Here is a 15,482-nt window from a genome sequence, read left to right as displayed (position 1 = left end):
GGAATTTATAATTCCAGAACATATTGCAACTGCAGCACAATACTCCCTGTATTAAAAATATTGTCATTTTGTGGTAGATTTGGATTGCTGATATCCATTTTGAAATGAGTGAAAGTGTACTTAAAAAAAACAACATAACATTAATGTACATGAAAAAATCAATTGGACCTCCTCCATACTGGAATGGCTTATATGATCTGGTGTAGTACAATCTAAATGTGTTTAATATGGAATTGAGATCAGAGAATTCCTGTCGAAATCCTCTAACACCAAAGGCTTAGAATTAAGACAGGGATACAATAACTCCCAATGATGAAGTGGAAGCTTATTTCAGGCAGGACTTTAGTATTAATAAAAGTGCAATCAGGTTCAAGCAATGCACAACCATGACCGAGTTGCTTTAATGTGGATTTAATAAATTTGTAAGTTTAAACAATGTTTCTCTGATATTCTAACATTTCTTCTCTAATCGCATTAAAGGGAAAATTATCTTTAACTCATATGTTTTTCCACGGATGCTTTGAAGTAGTTTTGTCTGCTTTTTCCATTATGCCATTTGAAATGACAAAAACATTTTCATTTTGAGAACATTTACATTCAAGTAAACACGCAGTGACAATTTAAAAAGCCTGACAGAGTGTACAGTATGTATAGAATTTTGAAATGCGGCCACAAAATGGCAATGTTGTAGATAAAGGGTTTTGTTGAATTAAAAATTTCAGATGTTTGGAATTAGACCAGAGGGAATATATTCAGATTGCAAACCATGAAGAGAAACAGAGATCAGTGGAAAAATATTATAAAGTAACAAACTGTGCATAAGCCTAATGCTTTTTTTCTTGTTTCTTGAGCGTTGACCTAAATACTGTTACTGCCACAAAACTAAATATATACAGTATATACAGGCTGAATAACTTTTATTTGTGAGTGTTGCCAAATATGGGGTGACAAGAAATTATCCAAATGCATATGCACCAAATTCTGATATACTCACTCATTATCTCGCCCCTATGTTTCTTGTCCTATATTAATTAGAATATATAGTCCTATAGAATATATTAATTATATCAATTTCTGCTCAATTGTTCCTGACAAAATAACTATTTTGTTGTAGTTTTTTTTCTTGAAACATCACTGCAAATCAAACTTTACTACTTAGTCCTTATAGATAAAGGCATTTTAAAAGCTTTTTGCATAGTGGTGAATTTGTTTGTGTATTTATAGTATATACAAAACAGGGGCATGTGTATATGTATTAGGAAATAAATCATAATAGAGACAATATGGGAGTTAAAAACAAAAATCAAATTAAAATGTTTTCATTGAGGCATAGCATTTATGGAATTTAGCATGTGCGTTACTCAGAGAGGGCAAAGTGCAGGTGCACATTTTCTTCAAAAGCAAGTGTGTGTGATGACAGTGAATGGTCTCACTTTCAGTTTTACTTAATTTAGTAATACAGAGGTATTAATATAATGTGAAAACTCAAAATGGTGTAACATCTTTTTTGGGTGACTTTTTGTATGCAAAAAAAATAATAGAAATGTTGCAATCCAGGTGAAATTGATAATGTATTCTGCAAGGTTTTTTAGATATGAAGGCTAGTTAAAATGTGCTCTTTTAAATAGCACGTTACTGAATACATATTGTTTCTTTGAGAAGCATAATGAGGTGTGCTGAATGGATGAAAAGATTTGTTTCGGTCAGTTTTTAAAAGCAAAATGACCAGTGAATTTAATAATTTTTTTTTTAAGAATTTAATAGCGTTTGTGAGGACTTGCCTATTTCTGCTTTCCTATGTATACTATATTTATCTATCCATCCATCCATTTTCTAACCACTTCTTCTAATTCAGGGATCCAGAGCAAGCAACAGGTTCAAGACAGGCTACACCCCGGATGGGACACCAGCCCATCACAGGGCAAACACATAGACGCAAACACAGATACAGCCACACAGTCACACCAAGGACTAATTTTCCCACAAGCCAATTAACATAATAGTGTGTCTTTGGGCTGTGGGAGGAAGTGTGCACACCCGGAGGTAACCCATGTAAACACAGAGAAAACATACAAACTCCATACAGATAACAGCGCTGGTCTGGATAGCAGCCCCTCTAATACACTTCCTCTCTATATTGAATGTATTAGGATCTGACCCAACTACTGAATTTAGATTTATTTGTGAGTGAACTGAACCTGATGTGAAACTAATTCCTGATGCTAAAGTGTCCAAGACACTAGTCAGTGGTCACCACATACATCATGGGGGTATCTGTAGAATACTATCATCATAAGATGGCAAACTTTGGAGAATGACATGCAGAAACATGGAGAAAGAAACCAACACAAAACCAAAGACAAGGCGAATTGGAAAAATTAGAACTAAGCACTCAGGCTGGCTGAAGAAAAAAAGAAATTTCTTCTTCTTCACACTGAATATGTTTGAAACAAATGGCAGCCGAGAAGTAGGTGTCTCAGCTGTCAGTACCTAAAGAAGTGTTTCCAGGCCTTAGGGCAAGAGGCCTCATGCAGGCTGCACTCATGGATTTTTATTTCTGTTTCCCTACGGCTCATCTTCAAACTATAACACATTGCCTTGGATTAATTCCAGCTGTGCTGTACCATGCTGGTAGTCCCACTATACAGTGTAATACTAACATTATGAAATTCACACAAGATTTTGCCCCTGGGCTTGGCCTTCGGTTGGTGCAATATGGTTATTATTATGCTCATGTTCTCAGTATCTGATATGACAGATTGCTTGAGTTTCTCTGGTCACATCATTGCGAAATAAATATGTTGGTTTAATTGTCTAGAGTGCAATTGAGTATGTGGCCCTGACATTCTGTGTTAGTGATTCATCTGATGAACTCAAGATCAGGGTTTTATTGATGTACCGAATTAAGTTTTTCTCCCCACACAACATCTAAGTTATTGGACAATAGTGTATTGCAGTTATCTTAACACAATCTCTTTGTGTGACTAAATAGTGTACATTGATATGTCCTAAAATTCTCTGGAGAATTTTCCACTGAAATGTTTGAATATGGTTTACATTGTACTGTATAATGTTATGTCCATCTTGCAACATAGAATAAAAAAGCATAGTTAGAAATGTCTAGGCTTAGGAATGCGCAGTTGTGAAAAAAGTAACTGTAAATTACTTATTTCAACAATTATGACAGACATAGTAATAGTTCTTTGCAGATAGATATGCAGTACAATCAATATACAAACATATGCAAAGTGATTTATTTTACACTATTTTATGTGAAGGAAACATCCAATTAGCACATATACTGTACACATTAACCATAGGCACCTTGTTAGCGCTTGAAATTGAACTCTCTCTGAGTACTTCTAAACTATTGGTTATTGTAAATGATTTATTTTTCTATCAATGTCACATTGAAAATTGTACCATGGAGTAAAACCCTTAATTAATTTGGCCACTGTTCTGTTCTTGGCAAGACTAAGAACTCAAGACTGTTCTTAAAACTGGCCAATCACCTTTTCCATATACAGTAAAATAGTTATTGCTATTTAAGAATATAAAAAATACTTATGATTCACATAAGATTAAAGGCAACTTTTTTTTATTAATTGGAATTATTATGTCAAGGTAAGAATCCCAAACTAGATTAGGTACTTAGATACTCACCTGAACTCTGCATGTTGTAGAATTCTTTCAAGAAACATATACTGTATGTCCACCACACCTATTTTCTGGAAAACAAAGTCCTTTGTTTTGGGGAAACACCAGTCTTTCATTAATCAGTACTCTCATTAATCAAGACTTTATTGGTTTGGTAATTTGTGACACACTGTTAATGATGATACTGTATGTAGAAAAAAATACAAACTACCAAGACATTTGTAAGGCACAGTCCGTTAAATTTTCAGAATGTTGACCTTGGAAACTCAGCTTGTCTTGGTGAGTGTTTTAATGGAATGAAATAGCTGATGGATGATGAATCAGTCTTCCCAATATGTCCTTGGAGAGTGACATAGGAATTCTGTCTACGTACATCCATAAAAATCAAACATCAAGGTTTAAATGATGAAGGATCATCCCATTCACATGGGTATTCAGTGCATTGAGCTATAATTGTCAGTAAGACAAGTGCAGCTTAATAAATCATGCCATACAGTTCAGCTCTAAATCTCAGGAAAAACAGTGTAAAAAATATTAAACAAATCGGTTGCTGGGTTTCACCAATGTCAGAATCGAACCATGTAGTCTGTGGGGCAGAACAAAATGACTAGATGATTTTAGCCTAACAGATAAAAAATGAAGAATGACAATTTCTTTGTAAGACTGGAGTATTACCTGTTTTTTACTGTACATCAATAGACTGTTTAAAAAAATCAATGGATAATTTAATGCAATGTTGGTATGTTCTGAACCTTGAACTTTACAGTATGTTACGAAACCATAAAGAAAAAGGAATACTAAATTACTACATATGCAGTCATGGATTACAATGCACAATTACTTGTAAAACACACCAGCTGCGAAATCCTATATCTCAAAAATAGATATAATGTCTCCGCGTGGCTTTGTGCCATTTACGTGTATTTCAGTAGTTTGGTTAGAACCTAACAAATGTGATAGAGGGACAAATGTTATTCAGTGTTAAATGTTATTTATCTTACAGGATGAACTGCTTGTGTATGCAAATTTCACCGGTCTATCCAATTATCTGATATTTCAAGTGAAAGGGATGGTGGCAACAGCTGGATAATCATTGCTTCGAAGCACTGCAATTTGAATGTCAAAGTCTTGCATTAGGGAATAATATAACGTTTCTCAAATAACTAAATGTAAAATATAACATATTACTAAAAAACAAAAAACAAGGTAGATGGAGCGAGCAGCAGATGAAAGGCAGGGACACCAGTCCATCACAGACAAAAAGACACTAACACAGACTCGCACACATTCACACTATGTCCAATTTTCCCAGAAGCTAATTAATATACCAGTATGTCTTTGGACCACAAGAAACTCATGTAATCAGTGAGAGAACATACAAAAAGCACTCCTGGTCTAGAATTGAACTCAGAGCCCCAAACTCTGCGAGGCAGCAATGTTATCCACTGTGCTTATAGTATACCAGTATTCAAAAATGCATTGATTTTTTATATTTTTTAGTTTAATGAATTTATTAGTTTAATTTTAATTTCTTAAAATTAAGAAAGTTTCATAACTTTTATGCTAAAATTATTTCATAAACTGTTCCCTCTGTGAAAACTGACATTGTTCAGTATGTTTTGGCTCAATGACATGCTCCTTACACAGTTATGTTTGAAGAGTATTTTGTAGGAAAATGTGTATTATTCGCCACTGTTGGGTCATAAGACTTCTACAATTGAACCTTCTGTATTCTTGGCCATCACTTCTTGCTTTTTTTTCTGTTGCCTTCTTTGGATGGTTTTTGTCAATAAATCCTCATCAGCATATTTGTATTTTTCCTGCTCTTGTTTGTATTTCTTCTGCATGATCTAGTGTTTCCTAGCACTTTCTCACTTCAGTGTGTTTGATAATGAGACTTGATCACACCTGAGTAAAACTACAAAGCAGAATTTACCAAATAGGTATAAATTATAGTAATGAAATTTTCTGTATAACGAAATCACATTGACTACAGTGTCAAACTAAAATTATTAAATTGTATAATGCAGTTCAGAAGACATTTTTGGAATCATGGTTGGTGCATGGATCAATAAATACTGCTACAGTTCCCTTATTAATAAAAGCTGCAGTATGTATTTTCAAAGGAGTTTTACCATAACAAAACTTCCCATTACTTTGCTCAAATTTTTGATAGGATTGTAGTGGGATTTTAAATTCACATATACACTTCAAATCTGATTCTTTGGGTCAGTAGGGAGTGGAGGATGCTACCTCATTATTGTTTTTAATTCAAACTAATCCACAGCTTCCATATAAATTAATGTTGAGAATGATGGGCATTTAAGCTTCATTCAAAAAGCTCTGTTTCAGTTTTTGCTAATCTCTGGTATGTACAGATAAGAAAGAAAGATTAATGTTCATTAAACTAAAAAATGTCAAAACCCATTCCCCACCTACCGTCTATCCATCCATCCATTTTCTAACCACTTCATCCAATTCAGGGTCGCAAGGGAGCTGGAATCTGTCTCTGCAAGCAACAAGTGCACAGGTAAGATACAATCTGAAAGGGATGCCAGTCCATCACAGGGTGAACACATACATACACTCACACCTCAGGCCAATTTCCTAAAAGTCAATTAACCATCCAGTATTAGGATACTCATTCAAGATCATTATTAAAAAAGATAATTGTCATGAGAATTAATTAGATATTAACAACACATTAAGATGTTTATTTCAGAAATTGTTTCTAAGAAAATGCTCTGGACTATATCTGATCATCATCTTTCCTGTTGGAAAGTAACAAAACTATTCATGATTCATGAACCTATAGAAACAAGGATACCTTTTTACTGAAATATATTGTTTATTCCGTATTAAAGGCTCCAGTGATAGAAATCACCTGCATTAAAGGGATGTTTATAAACATTTAATTAGCAGCTCTATCACCCTGCAACACACAACTGGCAACCCACTGAAGCTAAGTAAGTGTGAGCCTGGCCTGTACCTGGATGAGAGACCTCCTGGGAAAAACTAAGGTTGCTTCTGGAAGAGGTGTTAGAGGAGCCAGTAGGGGACAGTCATCCTGCTGTCTGTGTGGGTTCTAATGCCCCAGTATAGTGACGGGGACACTGTACTGTAAAAAGGTGCCGTCCGTTGGATGAGATGTAAAATTGAGATCCTGACTCTTTGTAGTCATTAAAAATCCTAGGGTACAGTACTTCTCGAAAAGAGTAGGGGTGTAACCCCGGCGTCCTGGCCAAACGGCTGCCGTCACATCATCCAGGTGGGGCTGCACATTGGTGGTGGTGGAGGAGAGTCCATTACCTGTAAATCTCTTTGAGTGGTGTGTCCATGAAAGTAAGTGTAAGGAATTATTATTATTTACCATTGTCCATTACACAAATGGCAAATACAGTAGATCCCCAAATGCAAGAATCTTTCTGTATAAATTTCAATTTCCTGACAGTGATAAGCATGGAACACTTACAGTATGTATTATTTACTAATAAATCATATCAATAATTGGTTGGTAGATTGAGGATGAGATGAAAAGAAGCTTGAGTTATCTTCAAACCAATAGGTATCACTTAAATTCACTTTCTGATTATACTTGTCTCTCAAATGACAGCAACAATGTTTCTCTATTTACTTGCCTCTGCCTGTTCAAGGTGCGATGAATTAACTTATTGGTCCATCCCTGACAATGGTTCAACAGAAGGTAACTGGTGCTCATAGTTTCTGTCCTGTACTAGCAAAAACATGTCACTTATAATGTGTTGTCATTAGCGCACAGAGCTGTCAATGTTTTTGTAAACTTGCTGTAACATTATTCACATTGACACTAATTTCCATTAAAATAAAAAAATACAATAGGACTGTCTGATTAGAATGAAAGGTGAATTTTCTTTAATTATAAAGATTATTGAAACCTAAAGAAGAGACTTATAACACCAGTTATCATTCTCATTCCTAAAAATACGTATATTAATAAATATGAAATCATACATGAGTAAAGATTAGATTAACAGTAAGACCATATTTTGTCAGTGCTGTGCAATGAAAAAATATCCAAACTTCTATGATGGTAGAGCTCTTGATCGTATACTTATGCTTCATAAGTACAAAAGATGAAAAAGGTTAAATATGTTGTATCTAGAACGTTAGATAAAAATTGACTGGTTTTGAAATATTTTCTTTCAACAGATTTAACCTTTAAATAACTCCCTCACGTGTTCTTTTTGGGGTTATAATGGACATGACATTTGTTAGGTTTTGGCAGCTTTCATGATTTGGTTAGCTGTTGGACCATTAGACTCTTTTGGGAAAAATAATTATGAACCTCAAATTCAGCCAGAGGTAAACCAAGGTAAAAAGAGGAACCCACTTGGAATGTGTATACACCAAAACAAAGATCTACAGAGTTATTGCATGAGCAGAAAAGAAAGCTGCAATTCATTTATCAGAAACACAAATGACTGAAAAGTAGCCCCAACAAAGATTTTGGAAATGTAACAAAGCTATGGTATCTGGTTCTAATAAGGAATAGATTTCTGTGGGTTAGAAAATGTATCCCATGAATAAAGAAAGAATGAATATCCCATTAGCTCCATTTAAGGTCCTCAGGTCATTTTAACTTTGTTTATAAATTCATTTGACTAGTCTGCCTAGGCTTAGGAAATGTTATTTTGGTATTGTACACAGTGGGTCTAACATTATTTTTTACTTATCTATTTATATATAGGAATAAAATCAGATTTTATAATCTATTCCAAGATGATTGCATATTTTAATATACTGAGTAATGGTGAGCTAAATCTTTTATGCCGCTTTTCCAGTAGTTCTTCAGGCACCTGTGCCATTGAGGATGTACTGCATGAGACAAGTAGTAGAGACAACTCAGAGACAGCTTATCTAACATTAGATGTGACGTACTGCTGCAATTACAACAATTACAGTAGGTAATTATTCCACAGGTGGAAACATTATCTCCAAAGCTCTTTATAGCTGCATTTCAGTGTGAGGTGTTCTCTGAAGCAGGGAACTACATAAAGAGTTTTGCATTCATAAATCTAGTGTCGTTATGTTGCACATGCAGTGTGCTAACAAACTAATAATATACATACAGTACACACAATGAATCTAAATTGAGTGTGATCCATCAGAGTTATAAATTCAGCAGCAACTTGAAGAAGTTTAAAAAAAACTACAGAGGATGGCAGACTGATGAAAAAGTTTAGCAAAATTTTCTATTTTCTATATTTACAAATGTTCTTGAGTATATTAAATACTCAAGGTGCTTTGTGATTTTAGCAGCTATAGATTACATTTTCCAGGAGAACACCAACTTTTCAACACAGAATTTGGCCTTTACTCAGTGGGTTTATTCTTGGGACTAAAACATTAGGTCCCTCATGGGCAGTCCAGAAAATTATTTTCCAGAACTGCATTTATGCCTTCCATCTGCATTTTCATCCTACTGTAAGTGAAACCCAACAACCTTGGGCATCTCAAGGAATATGAAGGTGACTGTCAAATAATGATATGACAGTGGGACTGTGTTGTGGATACATTGTGGTTTGCAGTAGCAATCAAGAGTAATAGTAACCAAGGGTACCTAACAGTTGCATTTTTTGTTCAGTGGTATATTCCTTTCAACTGTTTCAATAAAACTAACATCAAGTTTACTTTCCCCAACTAGACATTCTGTCTTTCAACATGACAGTGACAATACTTTCTCATGGAGTGGGAAAACTCCATTAAATTGAAGTTGAAGGTCACCTTAAGGAAGAATATTAAATTTATGCTGTTGGATTTGCCATTCAAGAATGAAATTATCCACCACATTCAAGAGTTCATGAATGTGAAGATATTTTTCCCATTGTCTCTGCCCCAAATCAAATAAATCCATTCCATTATTATTCATATCAAACTGGCTCCCAAATGTTGCTTGCAAAAAGTCAATGTCCATGGAAAACATCAAATCATTGAAGGATGAAACCAAAAGAGGGCATTAGCAAAAAAGTAAAAGCTTTCAAACTTCAACCAGGAAGATAAGAACAAATTTCATACCACTTTGAAAGATCTCAAGAAAAATATCACCAATGACTGCAAAACACTTGAAAGCTATATGATAAAACACAAGGCTGATTGGGTGCTTGGTGAACCTACTGATCTCAAGTTATGGATTTTTGTGTTTGGCAGAGTGATAGTGGTGGTGAACAGACAAGGCAAAAGTAATTCAGGTTAATGTAAATTATATTCTTGATTTTTATGCCACAGAGGTTTATATGACCTGAATACCCACGGTCTGGTGCCTTTGAAACCTTTGAAAGGAAAAGGCCATAAATACCTGTTTAAGGAGAATTCTAAAGATCTAGTCAATCTAAAATCCACTGTCATAATAGTATATCTAGTTCAGAACTCCCCGTTACAGACAGGCTTGGAATTCTACTAGCATGAATGAACATAACCACACAAAGAACAGCAAAGGAGCAGGTGATGGAACTGCTCAGTTCCATCTGTGTACATAGCACAGAATACAGGGACTAATACTGCACCTCCAAGCTGTCAGTGAGGAGGTAATCCCAAATGAATAAAGATGCCAGAATTGTGAAAATCATCAAAAAAGAAATGTCCACTGTGGACATTAAAAAAGCAGAGTGTGCTCTCTGTTGTTCAACATGGACATAGTAATATACTAATAAAACATCTCCTAAATGATTGCATTCCTCTCCCCAAAGAACCCCATCTACTTAGACCTTCTATTTTAACTTTTACTGACTTTTGAAAGGTGTTTGACTCCATTTTAGGCACTCTGTAAGATCCTCCAGAAATGTCCTTCAGGATGTTTCAGCATCCTTCACCTGCTTTATGATGACATATGTGTAGCAATCATTGATCCATTACAGAATCGTTAGGATAAGTCAGATAAAGGTGTATCATTGCTGTAACACATATTTCTGATATTCATAACTCATATTTCTGAGTGTCATGCTCAATTTGATAACGGACAAGGTCCCTGCTGGAGTGCAGCTGATTTACTAAATAACTGGTCATTTTATGCCCTATGCCTGTGCAAAACTAAAACTAAAATCACCCAGACTTCAGTCAGCATACTCCAGTATGCTGGTGATGCTTGTACTTGACAATAGTAGACCTCCAAACAGTTGTCAGCACAGTTACTGAGGTAAGTGAGAAAATGGGACATAGACAGCATTCAGAAGACCAAAATCCTCCATCTCCAATATACATATCCCAATGCCACCAATTAAGATTCACAATGAATATGGGAAGAATTTAGGAAACTGCAAACCTTGGGAATGACCTTTTACAGCAGGCTGATATGTATTAGTAAAAATGACATCATGTGATATCTATAATGTAGTCTTTGGCCACCTAAATGTAACTGAGGTTTGGGACACCAAAACTGATGGAGTATCATGCAGTCCACAATCCTTCTCTACTGTATGCGACTGAAATAATGACAGAATAGAGGAGACACCTAAAAAGACTACAGTCATATCATCAATGCTGTTTGTGGTTGAATTAATGTATCAAGTAGAAGACAGATGCACCAACATCAATGTTCAATTCCAAATAGTCACCATCCATTATCAGGTCCATTGAGCTGGCCAGGTTCTCAAGATGTCAGAATCCAGGCTCTCAAAGTTCTGTTTTTGCCAAGAGAATCACACCACAGGAGGCCTGCAGAAATGTTTCACAAATACGGCAAAAGCAAACTTAAAAAATTGAACATCGATATCAACTCCTGGGAGTCTATGACCTTTGACAGAACCAGATGGAGGAAGAATATTTGGAAAGGAGCTCTGCAGTTTGAGATCCAAATATGTCAGAAAAAGAATGCAAAGTGAGAGCATCAAAGACAGTTCACCATGTCTTGTTTTCACAGTACATGACCTGATATTTCCCAAGGCAACACATACTCAAGCTGCCAGAGAGGGTGCAAATCCTGTACTGGGCTTATGAGTCACCTGATAATATTCATGGAAGAGAATCACTTCCCCACTATCACAAGGGATAACCAAACAATGTAAGTGAATTGAACTACAGACATACAATAATAGTAAGATATGTAGTGCTTTGATTTAGTTGTTAGTTTGTATATGCTGAATCAAATATAATGATTTTTGTTATCATGATCTTGTTTAAAATGTATTTGTTTGCATTCTGGATCAATTGTCATTGTTAGAAATGCTATGTTTTGCATTGCTGTGTGTACAGTATATATCATTGGCTTTGCTATTTACTGTAATACATCAGTTTAATAATAAACTGCATTCCGTGACTAATTCCATTTCTTATAAAATATTCATTGTTTTCATGTCTGATACAGTAGCTTGTTTTCAAGACTCTTTTCACCAAGACGTGAATCAGGGACTTTACCCTTTGCTTTCTGGTTTTTAACTGTTCTTTGTCATGCTTTATTTGCTTATGTAAAGATTTGTTTTCTGTGTTTATGTGTTTACAGTATATATGTATAAATCTTCATACATTGAGGTTTTCACCATTTTCAAGCTATACAAACCTAATTCTGCAAAGGACTTATGGTATACTGAGCATCAAAAGAAATTCACTATTTGATGAATGTGTTACTAAATATAGGAATTTTTTATATTGATTAAATTATCCATCCATTCATTTTCCATCATCCAATACAGGGTCAGGAAGGAGCCAGAGCCTATGCCAGCAAACAATGGGCACAAGGCAAGATACACCCTGGACGGTACTAAAACATGGTGTACAACCTGTCATCGGATGAGGAGCTCAATCTGAAAATAAATAATACATCTTTGGACAACTAAAAAAAGGAAGCCTGGAACAATTACAGAAAGACAAGATTTTGATTTACTAATTATGTGTCCTCAGCTTCTGGATGGTGAGACATGGCTGATTTACTGCAAACAAGAGAAGGAACTGAACATCTTCCATCTCTGCTTTCTGAGATGCATTCTTGGGATTACATGGTAGGAGCTATTGGCCCATGCTGAGATCCAGACAAACATGCCTAACATCCTCGCCTTGCTGAAACAAAAGTGCCTATGTTTTTTTGGCCATATGCATAAGATACAGGATGATACATCGAGTTATGGATATCTTTTGGATGAGATAGTTGACAGAAGAAACCTACAGGCCATAACAATTTCCACTATAAGGATGAGTAAGCAAGACATGAAATGCTTTGGGATGAAGGCTGAGCAATAGGAGGTGTCTCAGTGTTGGAGTTACAGAAGCTGCCATCACCAAGACACAGAAACACACAATGAGAACTAGCAGTTCCAAGCTGATGAGACGTAAATGCAAGTGGGAAAATATCTCTCGGTCCCAACCACCACTACCACTACAAAAACCCATACAGAAATTGAGGAAGATCCTTTCTTCCAACATTGGCACTTCCCAGGCAACTCATGGCCCTGCATTCCACTGTCTCATCAGCTTTTCATGTAGATAAATGGATGCTTAATATAAGTCAGGCACTGTGTGAAACATGTTCATTTCTTTCTTGAGTACAAAGCCATGATTTAAGAACTGAACATTAAAAATGTGTTATGATTCAGCTAGTTGGAAGCGACTGCCACATCTTACTGACAGGCTGTTAATCCATGAGCTAGAACTCAGTGATTGTCGGATACTGGCTGAGAGAGCCGAGATAGCAGAGCTTGGAGGCCACCAGAGATGCCTGAAGTTGGATGTAGAGTGATTGAGACTGAGAAAGAGAAACATGACAGAAACAGGACAGGACTGAATACGAATGCAGTTGTCAGGAGAGGAAACAGACTAGGAGGCTACACCGCTGTGTTGGGAACTGGTGGAAAACTTGGAGCCATTTGGACTGGTATTGTCGAGTGGATCTGGTTCAGGACAGACTTGGAATTTCTTCAGACAGATTCAGAGAAAACTTTAAAGATATATGTCAGTACTAGTGCACTACCATAGTTGTGGAAGCAACTCAATGACAGAGCACTGTACCCATGACATAATAGGGTTTAAATTGTGGGATTAATTGGTCAAAGGAGCTCAGGAAATCTGTCTTGATCACGTCTGAGTAGCCCTGGGTTGAATGTGGTTTCTTGTGGGAATGTGCCCAGTTTCCGAGGTAATGCAAAGATGCAAGCAGCTTTTCGCCTGGGTACGACAAAATTGATTTGCAGACATGATTTTGAATACAAAGCCTATAACAGTAAAATACTGTATATCTTTATTCATAAAAAACAGATACGTAGCTGGATTTTTATATATCCCAGTGAGCTACTCTACACTTTTCCTTTATGTTATTAAGGCAATGCTGTATTTAAAGTTACCTTATCTAAAATGCTATGCTTTGCATGGAATAGAAGAATGTGACCATAATTAATAAAGGGCTGTGGGTCTTCTAATGCTAATGCATTTTAAGTTTTAATTTTAATGCAATTGTGTTTTAAATCCAATATTTAGGGCTTGGTCTGGTAGGACCAATGGTCTGCATTGAACTGTTGGGCTCTTTCACAATTTGAATGAATTGAATTTGAAATTCACATAGTTGGGAAACCTTTTATACAGTTTTCATGTTTAATTAGTTTTTGAAATCATGCAAAAAGCAAATCATACAACATACGTAATATGAAACTCTACATGAATAATCTGGTGTAATAATTCATGGTGCTATTTGTCTGAGGACCTCGATTTAATGTCTCATCCGAAAGATGGCACTCACTACAGTATAGTGTCCCTGCTACTATTCCAGTGCATTAGGACCCACACAGACTGCAGGGTGGTCCCACTAACACCACTTCCAGTAGCAACCATAGCTTCCCAGGAGGTCTCTTATCCAGGTACTGACCAGATTCAACCCTGCTTAGCTTTAGCAGGTAGCCAGTTAAGAGCTGCAGGGTGATATGGCTTCTGGCTATTAGTAGTAGTAATAATGGCAGCAGCAGTAGCAGTAGCAGTAGCAGTAGCACGATGAAGCAGTGAATTTAGCTTTGCCTTACTGGTATTTTGTCTATAAAGTGCCCCCTGGTCTTTAAAATTATCTGTAACAGACACGTTGCTTTGTGTTGCATCTGAGGCAGTGCCATTAGCTTTGGAAAGGTCCATCCTCAATAGGAATCAATACAGCAAAGCAGATTGGGCATTATCAAGAATATTTAACTCGACATCTGCTATCCCCTAGGGGAGTGAGCTTGCAGCTTAGCATCGAGTCAGTAATCGTAAGACTATGCTTGTTAGTAATAGCCACTTCAGCTATGGCAATAGATGGAGGTACTTTGGGCATGGTACCAAATTAATATTTTTTAGATGTGAATAGCTGATAATCTCAGCTGTGTCTGTTGAGATAATATAACGACATGGTTATTGGATACAAGGGATTTGCAAGCCATTTTTGGCAGCCCTTCTTTAGATATAATGAGGCTCGGATGTCAAGCTGTGGAGCGATAAACAGAAATGTATATTAACAAAGCCAAAGCCACTGTGTTATTAAGCCCTTGCTTTCTGGTCATGCTTTTTCTAATTTGACTTACTATATGAGGCCTCAATGGCCATAATATGAAAACATTTAAGATGCACACATGCATTTATACATGAGGATACAAGACAGGCAGCATTAAAGAGGAATAGGAAAGTTAATTTATCATAATCTCTTTGAAACTGGTTTTTGCTTGCTCAAACTGAGACTAGTTATTTGGTGGAACATTTTCAAAACATGTTGATCGCAACCGTTCATTACAAATCTTCTTGAATTTCTGGCAGCAATTAGCTGCAGCGCTATTATAAAAAAAGTTAGCAGAGGTACTCCCTTTAAATACTCAGTTGCAAACCACCACAACCACAAATGAGAAGTG

Source organism: Atractosteus spatula, chromosome 3 (genome assembly GCF_055471065.1).
Source record: "Atractosteus spatula isolate fAtrSpa1 chromosome 3, fAtrSpa1.hap1, whole genome shotgun sequence".
In the NCBI taxonomy this organism is placed as follows: Eukaryota; Metazoa; Chordata; class Actinopteri; order Semionotiformes; family Lepisosteidae; genus Atractosteus; species Atractosteus spatula.
This window is presented reverse-complemented; position numbering follows the sequence as displayed.